Source organism: Camelus ferus, chromosome 6 (genome assembly GCF_009834535.1).
Source record: "Camelus ferus isolate YT-003-E chromosome 6, BCGSAC_Cfer_1.0, whole genome shotgun sequence".
NCBI classification, from domain to species: domain Eukaryota; kingdom Metazoa; phylum Chordata; class Mammalia; order Artiodactyla; family Camelidae; genus Camelus; species Camelus ferus.
The window spans coordinates 40,150,986-40,166,767 of record NC_045701.1 but is presented as its reverse complement, the minus strand read 5'-3'; the positions used below and the strand labels follow the sequence as shown (position 1 = coordinate 40,166,767).

At 39.0% G+C, this 15,782-nt stretch overlaps 1 long non-coding RNA gene across 1 annotated transcript in view; it reads left to right on the top strand.

The window, feature by feature from the left end:
- LOC116664229 overlaps positions 1–15,248 on the top strand; it is a 33,308-nt gene extending 18,060 nt beyond the window's left edge. Inside the window, exon 3 of the long non-coding RNA XR_004320629.1 lies at positions 13,737–15,248. This is a non-coding gene — a long non-coding RNA (uncharacterized LOC116664229). The remainder of the gene's footprint in view (positions 1–13,736) is intronic.
- The last annotated feature ends 534 nt before the right edge of the window (positions 15,249–15,782 follow it).

The following is a 15,782-nucleotide window of genomic DNA, read 5'->3' as shown; positions in this document are numbered from 1 at the left end:
TTTGTATGTTGATCTTGTTAGCAGTGAATTTGCTGAATGCACTTATTTGTTCAAGGAATTTTTTTTTAAAGATTCCTTGGATTTCTTTGTAGACCATAATGACATCTGCAAATAGGGCAGTTTTAGTTCTACCTTTCTTATCCATATGCTTTTTATTTCCTTTTCTTGCCTTATTGAGCTGGCTAGATCATGGCTGAATAGTAGTGGTGAGAGCAAACATACTTACCTTTTACCTGATCTTAGGGGAAAAGCATCCAGTCTTTTAGAATTAAATATAATCTTAGCTGTAGGTTTTTTTTTGTAGATGTTCTTTATCAAATTGAGAATGTTTCCTGCTATCCTAGTTTTCTGAGAGTTTCTGTCATGATTGGGTGTTGAGTTTTGACCAAATGCTTTTTCTGCATCAGTTGATACAAGCATGTGACTTTTCCTCTTTATTTATTAATTTATTTTAATTAGCATTAAAATAATATATAAATTTAATAATATTAGTTTATTAATATGATGGGTTCATTGATTGATTTGTGAACAGCAGTCACTCACTTTAAAGTTCATGTATAAGGAATAGTGTCTCAATCATGTGGACCCTGTTTCTGAGGAGAGAGGATGTTGGGGTAAGAAGCTGGAGCTCTTCCAGCCAAGGGCATGCGGCTCAGTCCACCTTACTGAATCCAGTGCCTTCTTTGTCTCTTCCATCTACTGTCTACTGTTAACTCAGAGATCAGGAAAATGCTGCCAGCATGACAGCTGCCCAGTACCCACAAGGCTGGTCATCAGACAGGGTACCATGGAATGTGGCCACTACAAAAGCTCATGTTTTGGGGAGCAAGCTTACTAGTCACCACTGCCCCCAGAGAGAATGCCTCCACTTTTGTTGGCGTTTTATCAGCAGAAGCAAAATTTCATCTAGAACTCTAGCAGAAAGGGAGTTGGGAAAATATAGTTTTAAGCCTTCCAGTCCCTACGATCCAGAGGGGAGTGTAGAAAAAGGTAGCGATAGAAGCTGAGGACTAAGAGGCAATATCTAGTAGTCCTCTCTACCTCACTGAACTAAATAGAAACCAGAGATGGTCCATCAGCTCTTCACAATTTATCTCTAAACTGTTTCTCTTAATTTTTAGTGTCGTCTTTTCTCTGTCATTTGTCCCATCACCATTCAAAAACTCACTCAGAAGGATGTATTTGCGGAAGTCTAATTGAGGTGGGAGAGTAGGGTGGAAAAAGAAAGGTAAGCTGCAATGCAAAACAGGTATACTCTATTTTAGTGATCGATTTGAATGAGTTGTGTTTATGTAGATATGTTTTAGAACGTGAGAAAGGCAGGCAGATGGAGCGTGACTATCCTCAAAAGAGTTTGGATTTTGGCAGCTGGGAGTGGCTGGAATGGCTACATGCAGTTGGAGAGAGGGTGCAGAGTGAGAGGGTTAAAGACAAGGGCTCACGAGAGATCTGTGGCTTAGCGATGGGACGTGACCCCACAAAGCGAGATGAAGACAGGCAGTGGTTATGCTCGGAGAAACAGAGCTGGGGACTTGAGTGGAACAAGCTGCAGCTTGATTGGCAAGTCAAAGTTGAAATCAAGTCGGTTGGGAAAGAGAATTTGGAGTCAGGGTCTGGGCTTGCTCTGGGGCCTCCAATTCAGTAAGCGCCAGCCTCAGCCCTCAGCTGCTTTTTATTTGAGGTGGCGTAGTATACAGGGGATACAATCTTCTATAATCGAAGGGCCCTGGTTGTATCATTTTCTGGGTTTCTGAAGCTCCTTCTGTGGATGGTGCGGGGTTCAGTCAGATAAAGGCTGGTTTCCAAGGTCCCAAGACCTTTGTGGTTTAGCTCTTTCCCCAGGGCTCAGGTGAAATGTGCTGCTAAGAAGCAGCTTGATTAGAAATCAAAGTTGTGTGAATGGCTCAAGACTTTTTTTCCTTCTCCTCTCTCCCTCTCCTCCTCACTCCCTCCCTCCCTCCCTCCCTCCCTCCCTACCTACCATCTTCCTTCCTTCCTTCCTTCCTCCCTTCCTCCTTTCCTCCTTTCCTTCCTTCTTCCAGATGGGGTCTTTTTCCCATGTGGAAGGCTACTGAACCCTTGGGTAAGTGAGTACACTGAGTCTGATGGATCAGAGAGGTCAGGGCAATGAGGTGACAGGAAGCACTGAGTGACAAGACACCTTCCTAGTGGACATGGCTCCTCACATCCCTCCAGTCTCTCTTTGACACCCCAGAGAACAGCTGCTGCACTGCTCTTAGGCTTGTTTGTTATCCTTCAAGGGGTTAGAGCACAGTGTAAAGGCAGTGGGGTGGCTGGTTTTATTCCTGCAGGAATCAGGGCATTTCACAGTGCTCGGTGGCCCCAGACTGCTTCCTTAAGCTGGTCTACAAGTGTGGGATGTTGGTCCCAAGCAGAACCTAACAGGCATCACCAGATCCATTGGCAGTGTTGGAAGAACACCATCTTGGGAGCAGTGGTATGCCTCAACTGTCCTTCTCACATAGGAAGGACTAAACATTTTTCTATGCCAGTGATTTTCAAATTATTTTAGCCTTTAAATTATGTTTTTCTCCTTCAAATGAAATATTACTTGGAAACTCAATATAAAAATTAAATAGAAAAGGAACGGTTTTGATTGACTATTGGTAGAGTTCAGATACCCATGTATTCACCTCCTCACGCCTTTGAACTACATCCAACAAATTTCTAGAATTTAAAAATACTGGATTATGTCATCTTTAATGCTGGTTAGTACTCTTGCTCAGTTTTAAGGAGAAAGAAACTGAGGCATGAAGGGGCTAAAGAACTTATTTTGCCAAGACCGGGCCATGAATTTCTATCAGTCAGGAATTGTACTTGGCTGATCTGAAAATTGGTTTAAATAAGACAGCGCTTCATTTTCTTCTCATTCAATAAGAAATGGGCAGTGTAGGGCTGACGTGATGGTGCCAGGAGGTGTTTGGAGACCCAAGCTCCTGGCAGCTCGCCATCCCACAGTCCCTAAGATAGATCTGCATCTTGTATTTATAGAATGACTTCTGGAGCTCCAGCCATCTGATTTGCATCTGGAAGATGCAGAAAGAGGAAAGACAGAAGGGGCCTGCCAGCTGAGTCAGTCCCTTTGGAAAGCCTCAGTGACTTTTACTTACATCTCAAATAAGTCATAAAAAAATTTAGGCTGGGAATCCTGTCAATCCCAGCAATACAGGCGCTCCATCAGTGAGGAAGGGGAGAGTCAGCACTGAGTGGGGAACTAACAGTCTGCCACATATATGGTGCGCATACCCTCTAGTGAGCACATAGCTTGGGTCGTCCCAATTGCAAATAATCTGCCTGTTCTTGTAAACCTGCAAAGTCAGTATTTCAGCACCTAAGTGTATGTTTTTCCTATTCAGAAAAGGCTCAAATATCCTTTGTCAGATTCATGTTTCCTGAATTAGTTTAGAAAATGAAGTGTTCATAAAATAACCAGATTTATCGTTTGCTCAAATTGCTTGACACATATGTCTTAAAAATATATTTTGTACATGTTTTGGATTCTCTTCAGGTGGTGGGTGGGAAGGTGTTGGTTAGAAATACATGGGGTTTGTGACCAAGAGTGGGAGTCAGCTTATTTTTCAGGGCATACTGATCCCCCCCCCTTTGACCCATTACCACACAAGGGTCTGCACTGGTTCCTCTGAGGCATTACCATCCCCCACGTGCTTTTCTGTCCACGCTTGCATGCAATCGGGGGCACAGCTGGTGCAGTGGTGGCAGCCAGTGGTATGACTTGGAGGACAAATACTAGACATGGTCTAGGAAGATCTGGAGTCAGCTCTACCCCTTAGACAGGCCACTTCGTTTCTCCAGGCTTCAGTTCCCTCTTCAGTAAAAAGAAGAAATTAGACTAGATGAGCTCTCTGGACACTTCCAAGTCAAACATTCTCATATCATGTCTTTTGCTCCCGTCTCCCTTCTTTTGTCCTCATGTGGTTTGGAATGTGACCTAGCAATGCTGCCAGTCACTAGTCAAGAGCTCTTAGAAGTCATCTGTCCCTTCTTCTACCAAGAGGAATTATAAAAGAAACCAGCCTGTTTTCTTTAAGTTTCACCGAAGATTTGTTTTCCAGATGCTAGAAGGTGTTCCTAACGTAGATCTTTAACTAAAATGCCTCCAGCTGTAATTTTTTGCCTGTTTGTTCTTGCCCTGTTGATTGTGTGATTCTTATCTGATTGTTAATAGGGGAATTTTAGACCAAATCAAAATTTCAGTAGGATAAGAAGCATATTTCAAAGGAAGACAGGGGATCCAGATTGCTTGTTGTCTATTCATGACTCCACTTACTAGGTCATCTAGTCAGTCAAAAAACCTGGATGCCTGCTATGTGCAACTCACTGCCCCATGCTGTGAGTGCCACAGAAGATGTGGGCTCCCACGCTGACCTGATCTCTGTGGGCAATAGAAGTGCCACTATGTGCCAAGCCCTGTCCCATGGGCATCACATTCTCATCTGATCAACAACCATCTGATGTAGGCATGAATCATGGAGTTCCAGTGCTTTTGTCTGCTCCCTCTCTTGACTGGAGAGGCTGCTTGATACCCCTTCCTAATCTTTGATTTACTTAATTTTGGGGACACCTATTATGTGCCAGGCACTGGGGATGTGACTGAACAAAACAAAGGATTTACCTGACAAGCTTGTCAATCTCTAAATCATAGTGCCCTGCCTACTCCCAAGCACATCATTTGAACCTGACCCATCATGGAAACTGCATGTCTTTTTTGACTTGGATTGGGCTGAGGGTTGGAAGTATGACCCAGGTAGGGCCAGTGCCTTCTGTGCCACACAGTCCAATTCTGGTTGGACCCTAGGTTCAGATGTGTGTGGTACCTATTCCACTGTTAAAATTTTCAGCTTCATAAACCAATACATTTTTTTTTTAGCTTAAGCTATTAGTTTGAACTATATATAACTGCCATTTTTGCAGATTAGATGTCAACAATTTCATCAGGCTTAACCTAATGATTTGAATTTCTGTTGCTTGCAATGGAAGAAGTCCTAACTAATATGGTGGTGTTGTTATCTCCAACTTAGATGAGGAAAATGAGACTCGGAGTATTTATTTGCCCAAGGTCATTCAGCTATTGAGCATAGTGAGAACTGAAATCCAGGTGACTTCAAAGTCTATGTTCTTGATTATTCTGGTACTAGTCCCATGAAGTCAGGCAAAAACTGAAGAAAAGAGACTCTTACTCTAGAGTGGTCTGAAAACTGTTTGCTACTGGTCCACGAGGGAGTGAGGCGTGCTGCACCAGGATGTAACCCAGCTGTGTTACAAGCACACTCTATAGTTCAGCTGATTTTTTACAATTTTTATTGAAATATAGTGGATTTACAATGTCGTGTTAGTTTCTGGTATACAGCATAGGGATTCAATTATACATATATATACACACACAGACACACACACACATTCTTTCTCATAGGTTATTACAAGATATTGAATGTAGTTCCCTGTGCTATACAGTAGGTCCTTGTTGTTTATCTATTTTATATATAGTAGTGTGTGTCTGGTAATGCCCAACCCCTAATTTATCCCTCCCTGCCATTTCCCCTTTGCAGCTGACTTTTTTTTTTTTAATAGCAAGATTTTCTCAATGAGGTAAGCAGGGCATTGATTTGGATTCTGGTGCCTGTGCCTTATACCAGCCTAGATTGGCATCAGATTGTTTGGGGGACCAGCACTTAGAAGAGCATTGGTGTAGAGGACCGTTGAGCTTGCTGCCCAGCTGACAACCATCCTCCTGTCTCTGGGGACTTGCCAGAGAGTCATGTCTATACCATGCGACCCTGACCCCCTCCTCTGTTAGTCATAACTGATTTGTTCAGGTCATTTGTTTGAGCCCAGCTGGACCAACCAGATTATCTTGTCTAAGACTATGGAATCTTAAAACAGAAACAAAGGAAACAGGAGATGTTAGTTGCTAAGCTACAAAAATAGCAGGATGAGCCCAGAAACTCTTGTTTTCATGTCTTGGGAACTGCTGTGGTTCTTGCAGTTCTGAGGTGTCACTGTTCAAGTCTTTCTTACATTTTTTAAGATTGCTAACATCCTTTCAAGTAAATTCCTTTTTGTCTTAAGCTAGCCAGCATTGGTTTCAAGAGAACCTTAATTAATACTACTGAAAAATATAGGTAGGACCACACAGGATTCTGTTTATCATTTCAGTTATTTGCTAGACTGTATGAGAATGTCCCCCACAATTCTAGGTCTCACTATTAGCTGGAAATGTTGTTACCTGAACTGGGGCCCACTGTGACATGGAAACCCAGATGTACATTATCAATAACTCCTGGTTACTAAAGCCTCTGATACAGACTGAACATCTAAATTAAAGCAAATAAATAATCAACCTTTGTTTATAGATAATTAGAACCCAAATGAATGAAGTGATTCATTGCTAACATTAGAAACATTACTACTTTGGGGGCACTGACATCTTCCCATTTAACTGGTTTTAAAAGACGAATGACCATTTGCTCTGGGAAAACAAGCATCATCTCAACCAGCTAAATTCAAACAACAGATTCTTGAATTTAAACATATTTTGGGAGCAAAAATTATAATTGAGACACAAGTGGAATCCTCTTATGACTTGGCCATGTCTTTTTAGATGCAATATTTGATTTTTAAAAAATTTGGCTGTCTTCTGAGATCATCTCACTACCTGAAGTTGCAAGTCTTGATAGAGGCAGTCCCTTCCAATTTGGTGAAGGCAGCAGTGAAAATGGAAGTCTGAAGATGCATCTTTACAGCTGGAAAGGGCTGCCTGGAGTGATAGCAGAAGGAGAAAGGGAGCCAGCACAACACGCCTGCTGCTGTCACTTCAGTGGAGGAAAAACAGCACTGGAAAATGCTGGGAGAGGCATCACGAGCTACAAGCTTGATGCTTTCATCATTTATTTCTGAATCCAGACAAGTGTCTCCTACATGTTTACCTAGAACCTCTGTGATCTTAGTTCTGAATGGCTTAATCTATTTTTAAAGCGTATCCAAATGTGATTAAGATAATTCTTGCATTCCTTTACTCTTTCTATTTAAAAATTAAAGTGCTTCTAGTAATAGATATCTCTGCCAGTACAGCCAAGAGGATCCCCTACAAATGCTCCCTGAATGGAAAAAAAAAAAATCTGAACCTGAGATTCAAATATCTAATTCTCCATATTTAAAACCCCTTCTTAGACAGTCTCTGTTTAAAATCTAGTGATTTAGATGCAGACTTCTATCTTCTTAATTGTATTGTTGGACATATATTAGACATAATCTGTAAGACTCTCAACATGGTATCATATATTCGGTATTTTTTTATTGTACTAAATTTCAGGGCTAATTTAAGTTTAAACTCTTTATTTTAGAAAATCAGTAACAGCAACTAATTAGCACATCTCATTCTGGATGTATTTGCCAACCAATTTCAGAGACTCATTTGCCTGTTAAGAGATTTTATTGAACACCAGCACCAAAGACTCTCCTTTTTTTCTAGTAAACAGCTCATGCTTATTATCTTATTACAGGAATGCCACTGGTTAAATCAGGCTCTGAATATAAATAGCCATATTACTGCCATCAGGCATCAATGTTTATTTAGTGGCTGTGAGTCATGCATACCTCTTTGATCGGGTTTGGAATGAGCCGTTGCAGTTTTTGTTCAAAAAGGTTATTTGCAAAGGCTACAGAAGTATCAGTTAGATTAAACATGAAATTAATCAGCGTGGAATTTTATCAGCCATTTCTGCCACGAAACACGAGGCGTCAAGAGCATGTGCAAATGAGGGCTGAACATAATGAAGCTGGGGAACAGCTTAGTAGGGAGATGGGGAAGGACTCCAAGAGGTCTACCATGCTCAAGGAAGAAAGATGGAGGGAGGGAGGGAGGGAGGAAGGAAGGGAGGAATAAAGGAAGGAAGGGAACATTGAAGCCCTAGTGGATCACATGGAACTCCTTGGCAGTTTCACATAGTCCAGTATGAGGACTGCAAGTCAGGGGACCTGAGTTAGCCTGAGCTCTACCCTGCCCTGCTCAGTGATCTTTGGAAAACTATTTAATGCATAACACACTACACAGCATACATGCGTTACAAAGCATACATATACTATATTAATAATATTAATAAACTTGCACAAAAGCAGAGGAAAGCATATTTTTCACCTCAACATTTCTTTAGACTAAAAATATCAGAGAGAGATTGACCCAAGATAGCTGTCATATAGTTTTTGTTGATGAAACTATTGGTGGAGATGTGGCCCTTTAACTGAAGGGCTCACTTAAACTGGGTCCATTCATTTATTCAACATTTAGTGGATACTCCAGCTTGTGAGGCACATGTTCTAAGAAAGGACTGTGAATAATTATAACATACCATGTTTAGTACTGTGATGATTACACTGTAAATTCCTGGTGACCTCATTCTCAACTGGGGCTTCATCACTGCTTAGCAATTCTATGGCATTCCACTGGGTGATCCTCTCAGCCATTGTCCTCAGAGCCTATTTTTAATATTTGCCACTGTCTTCATGCCTCCATCTCCCAGCTTCCAGTTTCTCTTAACTCCTCTGTAGATGGTCTAGCTTTCCCTACAGTGAAAATAAGTTTTATGTTCACACTGATTCTCTCCTTCTCCCTCATTCTTATCCCAGGGTATGTCTTTCCTCTTATAATAGACAATTTTTCTACTTATGATTTGGATCCCAGTTCTTCTCAAGGTGCTTTTTTCATCCAGAATCTTCCATTTTCCCCTCTCAACTAGCTCTTTTTCATCAGCAGATAAAAATGCTTAGTCTTTCCAAATTAAAAGAAAAATCCTCCTTTGAAGAACTACAAAAACAATTGGAAAACAAGGAATAAAATGTCAATAAGTACATACCTATCAATAATTATTTTAAATGTCAGTGGATTAAATGGTGTCTGATCAAAAGACACAGAGTGGTAAATTAGATTAAAAAATAAGAACCTACAATATGCTGCTTATAAGAAACTCACTTCAGGGTGAAAGACACACAAAGACTGAAATTGAGGAGATGGAAAAACAGATTTCATGCAAATGGAAACAAAAAGAAAATGGAGGTAGCAATACTCATATCAGACTAAATAGACTTTAAAACAAAGGCCATAAAGAAAGAAAAAGAAGGACACTATATTATGATAAGGGGATCAATACAAGAAGAAGAAATTATACTCATTAACATATGTGCACCCAATAGAGGAGCTCCTCAATATATTTTTAAAAATACCAAATTTTTATACAGACATAAAGGGAGAAATTGACAGGAATACAATAATAGTAGGATATTTTAACACCCCAGTGACATGAATGGACAGATTATCCAGACAGAAAATCAGTAAGGCAACAGAGCTCCTTAATGACACAATAGTTGGACTTAATTGATATCTACATGCACTCTACCACGGAGCTATATCAGGAAGGCTTGTACCACTATGAACTTTCCTCTTAGAACTGCTTTTGCTGCATCCCATAGATTTTGTAAGGTTTTGTTTACAAATGTTACACAATCTTTGTATTTTATAAGGTTTTATAAACCCAGAATACACATTCTTTTCAAGCACATGTGGAATATTCCTTAGGATAGACCATACACTAGATTAAAAAACAAGCCTCAATAAATTTAAGAGGATAAAAATTATTTCTAGCATCTTTTCTGATCACAACTGTATGAAACTAGAAATCACCCACAGAAAGAAAAACAGAAAAGATAAATGCAGGGAGTCTAAACTAAAAACAAAAACAAAAACAAAAAAACAATGGATGAATGATAAAATCAAAGAAGGTATCAGAAAATACCTTGAGGCAATCAACAATAAAAATAAAACCTTACAAAATGTATGGGATACAGCAAAAGCAGTTCTAAGAGGAAAGTTCATAGCGATACAAGCCTTCTTCAAGAAACAAGAAAAATCTCAAATAAACAACCTAATGCAACACCTAAAAGAATTAGAGTAAGAAAAAACAAAACCTAAAATCAGTAAAAGGAAGGAAATACTAATGATCACAGAGGAAGAAAATAAAATAGAGATCAGAAAAAAGAAAAGATCAGTAAAACCAAGAGCTGGTTTTTGAAAAGATAAACAGAATCAATAAACCTCTAGCCAGGGTCACCAAGAAGAAAAGATAGGACCCAAATAAAATAAGAAATGAAATAGGAGAAATAACAACTGATACCACAGAAATACAAAAAATTACAAGAGAATACTATGAACAGTTATATGCCAACAAATTGGACAACCTAGCAGAAATGGACAAGTTTCTAGAAACATACAGGCTGGCAAAACTGAGTCAAGAAGAAACAGATAATTTAAATAGACCAATCACTAGAAGTGAAATAGAATCTGTAATAATAATAATAATAATAATAATAATAATAATAATAATAATAATAATAATAATAATAATAATAATAATAAAAACTCCCTGTAAACAAAAGTCCAGGACCAGATGGCTTCACTAGGAAATTCTACCAAACATACCAAGAAGAACTTATACCTATCCTTCTCAAACTATACCCAAATGTTGAAGAGGAGGGAATACTCCCAAATTCATTCTATGAAGCCACCATCAATCACCTTGACAGCAAAACCAGACAGACACTACAAAGAAGAAAAGGAAAGAAAACTACAGGCCAGTGTCTTTGATGAATATAGATGCAACAATCCTCAACAAAATATTATCAAACTGAATCCAACAATGCATAAAAAGGATCATACAATATGATCAAGCTGGATTCATTCTAGGGTCACAAGGATGGTTCAACATATGCAAATCAATGAATGCAATACACCACGTTACTAAAGTAAAGACAAAACCCACATGATCATCTAAATAGATGTAGAAAAGCATTTGACAAAATTCAACAACCATTCATGATAAACACTGTCACCAAAGTGGGGTAAAGGGAACCTATCTCAACATAATAAAAGTCATTTATGACAAACCCACAGCCTACATAATACTCAGCAGTGACAGGCTGAACGTGTTCCTGTTAAACTCAGGAACAAGACAAGAATGCCTACTCTTACTGCTTCTAGTCAACACAGTGTTGGAAGTCCTAGCCACAAAAATCAGACAAGAAAAAGAAATAAAAGGGATCCAAATTGGAAGGGAAGAGGTAAAACTGTCACTATTTGCAGATAACATGGTATTCTATATAGAGAACCCTAAAGTCTCCACACAAAAACTATTAGAACTAATAAATGAATTCAGCAAGGTAGCAGGTTACAGGATTAATATACAGAAATCTGTTGCATTTCTTTATACTAATGATGAAATACTAGAAAGTTAAAAAGCAATCTCATTTAAAATTATGTCAAAAGAAAAAAAAAACACCTAGCAATAAACTTAACCAAGGAGGTAAAAGATCTATATGCTGAAAACTATAAAACATTGATAAAGGAAACTGAAGGTGATTTAAAGAAATAGAAATACATCCCATGCTCTTGGATTGGAAGAAGTAATAATGTTAAAATGGCCATACTACCTAAAGCAATCTACAGATTTAATGTGATCCCTATCAAAGTATCCAGGACATTTTTCACAGAACTGGAACAAATAATCCTAAAAATTTATATGGAATCACAAAAGAGCCAGAATTGCCAAAGTTATACTGAAGAAAAAGAACAAAGCTGGAGGCATAACCCTCCCAGACTTCAGACAATATTACAGAGCTACAGTAATCAAAACAGCATGGTATTGGCAGAAAAACAGACATATGGATCAATAGAACAGAATAGAGAGCCCAGAAATAAATCCACACACCTATGGTCAATTAATCTCCGACAAAGGAGGCAAGAATATACAATGGAGAAAAGAGTCTCTTCTTGGGTGATCTTGGGAAAGCTGGACAGCAGCATGTAAATCAATGAAGTTAGAATACTCCCTCACACCATATACAAAATAAACTCAAAATGGCTCAACGACTTAAACATAAGACAAAACACCATAAACCTGCTAGAAGAGAACATAGGCAAAGTATTCTCTGATATAAACCATAGCCATATTCTCTTAGGGCACTCTACCAAGGCAATAGAAATAAAAGGAAAAATAAATCAGACTTAGTTAAAACTTTTGCACAGCAAAGGAAACCATAAACAAAACAAAAAGACAACTGATGAAATGGAAGAAAATATTTGCAAACAATGCTACTGACAAAGGGTTAATATCCAAAATATACAAGTTGCTCATGCGACTCAATATCGAAAAAACAACCCAATCAAAAGATGGGCAGAAGACCTAAAAAGACATTTCTCTGAAGAAGACATACAGATAGCCAACAGTCATATAATAAGATGCTCATATTGCTAATTAATTATTGGAGAAATGCAAATCAAAACCACAATGACATATCATCTCACACTGGTCAGAATGGCTATCATCAAAAAAACCTACAAATAATAAATGCTGGAGAAGGTGTAGAGAAAAGGCAACCCTCCTTCAGTGTTTGTGGGAATGTAAATTGGTGCAGCCACTATGGAATACAGTATGCACGGTCCTTAAAAAACTAAAAATAGAGCTACCATATGATCCAGCAATCCCACTCTTGGGTATATATCTGGAAAAAAAACCTCTTGATTTGATAAGATACATGCACCCCAAAATTCATAGCAGAACTATTTACAATAGCTAAGATATGGAAACAACCCAAGTGCCCACAACAGGTGATTGGCTTAAAATATTACACATATATAAATATATGGACTATTATTCAAACATCAAAAGAATGAAATATTGCTATTTGCAGCAACATGGATGGACTTAGAGACCAACATATTTAGTGAAGTAAGTCAGATATCACTTATATGTGAATCCAAAAAACAATACAAATGAATCTGTATGGAAAACAGAAACAGACTCACAGACATAGAAAACAAATTTATGGTTACCAAAGGGGAAAGGGACGTGGGGGGAGGGATAAATCAGGAATATGGGATTAACAGATACAAACTACTAGACATGAAATAGATCAGCAACAAGGATTTGCTGTATAGTACAGGGAATTATATTTGATATATTGTAATAACCTATAATGGAAAATAGTCTGAAAAAACATATATAAAACTGATCACTTTGCTGTACACCTGAAACTAACACAATATTGTAAATCAAATATACTTCAAAAACAAAATCTTCCTTTGACAGTACCCTTCTTCAGGAATCTTCCTTCTTTGTCACAGACAAGCTTATTGAAAGAATGTCCACCTAGAATTCTCCCTCCCTCAGGTTTCACTCCATGTTGGCTCAGAGACTCTGACGGAGAGATTTGCATGCAGGTTGTGTATTGGGGGGCACTCTTAGAAACCACCCTGGGAGTGGGGTGAAGGAAGCCGGATTGGCAACATAGATCGACAGTGGCATCATCCAATTCTAAGGTACTCCTGAGCTGGGGTGGCCTTTCAGAAATGACCTGAACCAGGCAAAGGGGAGAGAGGCCTTTGTAACCCCACATCAATCTGTCATTGGCTGCACAGGGTAGGCACAGAAACCTGAGCAAGGCAGCTTCCTTTGCTAAAGGGTCATTCCTGGAGAGGGATTTGGCCATGGGACACCAGCAGGCAACAGTTCTGGCAGCTGGGGGAACGTGTGCTTCATTCCTAGAGGAGTTCCTGGGTGGCGCAGCCTCGTGCTCATGGCCTGCTCGCTCCCCAGCCGTCTCTGACCTGGCGTGTTTTCTCTCTTTCTCTCTCCTCTCTCTCTCTCCAGACTTCGTCTGCATTCAACTGCCTATTGGGGACTTCCATCTGGACATCTCTGAAGAGCCAATTAAACATACTCAAAATGGAACTTCTATCACTTTTACCCCTCCACTCACTCCTTCCTTAGGGTTCTTTGTCTTGGGAAATGAAAGATAGGAGGTAACTTGTGAGATAAAGTCCCTCTCCTTTCACTCTTTTGTGGATTGCTTCAGGGTATGTTTGTCCTTTGCAGCCCATCTAAGGAGCCTTGCGTGCTGAATAAACATACTACAGAGCAACCTGCTGGCTCCCTGTTCTCCTGTAGTGAGCCAGCAGCCCGCGTGGCCATGCAGCCCGCTGTCCCTGCACAGCTGTCTGCTCCCCTCTTCCTCACTCTCAACTTGCTACCACGTCAATTGTTATGACCTGAACTCTGGTCTCAGGACTGGCTTTTTGAGGACTTGGGAAAAGATAACCACTTTTTCCCCGATGTGCTATTTCCAAGAAGTTATAACAATTCTAACTTCTAAGTAACTCTTCGATTTTTCCTTCCCTCAACATCTCCACTGGCAGCACCCTAAATCAGGCACCACAAAGTGCACCTGGGTCATGGGATTAGCCTCTTGGCTGGTCTCCGGGTTTGCCCCCCGACAAGCTGTTTGCCACTCAGTACCCTGACCCAGAGTAAGAGCAGGTGTATCACAGGGTGCCGCATATTGTAATTGGACTACCTTAAGAAACACGGACATGCTAAGATAAGAATTTTTCCTAGATTGTGGTAACCCACACAGCACTTTCTTTCTTCTTCTATGCTGTTGTTCTAAGATTTCATGGGATTTTAGCAGGTTTAAATGAGTAGTACACGTGAAACATTTACAGCTGTGCTAGGAACATGCTCAGCACAAAGGAAGTTTTAGCGATCACATAATCATAATTTCATGATTTTTTTTCTGTTTCCTTTCCCCTATCTCCTGAGGGTTAAAATAGTTTAAAAATATTTATTTCAATATTGAGTAAATTCCATTTTCTATTTCTAGCACTCCTAGGAAACAAAGTATAATTGAAATCTAAGTGGTCATCAACCTAAAAATTGGCATGGTCAAGGTGAATTATTTAGTGTCTGTGCAATGTATTTTTGTGGATACAAAATAGAATTTAATCCTTGAGATTTTAAAATGATTATTCAACTTAGAAAAGTGAAAAAGGAAAAATAAATCTAGTTTTTCTTAAGCTTTCAAGTTCAAATTGCAATTCTTATTTTAGAAATAAATATAATAAATCCAGGGAGTTATTTGATTGACTAGCTGAACAGACCAAATTCCCTTAAACAGTTTGTCCTGTTTACATCTTAATTTGTGAAATTCCCTTCAATGTTTTAGGCTGCGTTTATAATTGACTGTATCTGATTTTCTGAAGCACTTTTACTGCCTAACCTACCTACCCAAATCTTCCCGTTCTAATAAATCTAATTAAATTAATGAATGTGGTCCCTCTCAAGTTAATCATGTCCATTCCAATTTTGTTTACATACTTTGCATAATTCTCTTTATCTTTCAACTGAAGATCTAAGTCTAAAATAAATTAGTCAGTTATACATTTGAAATTAGAATTAAAGCCCAAATCTATCAAATTTCCTAAAATCTCTTAAACACTCTCAGCACTTAAAATATTAAATATACACAGATCATTCCTAAAGGTATGAAAAAACCATTAATAGCATGGTTTGGTTCCTTTCATCATGTCTATATTTAATTTTCAACATTCCAGAGTTGACAGATAGCTTTTACCATCTCAAGCAAGTTGGGGTTGCTTTTGGCCAAGAGTTTTGGCCAGGATACAGTTGTAAGGTCTCAATGCCAGGGTGCCCCATCTGTGCACTGAAGGAGATGCTGAGCACCTTTTAAATAGTCACAGTGATAACAAGGGACTCCTTGTTCATGCCCTACAAACGGGACTATTTTCACAGCTGACCTTCTGGTTTCAAATTAGATCATTATACAATTCTTTCTTCTGACTTGAGCCTGTAGCTCCGGCTAGTTTACCTCCTGATTGGAGTTAATTAATCTATTTACCA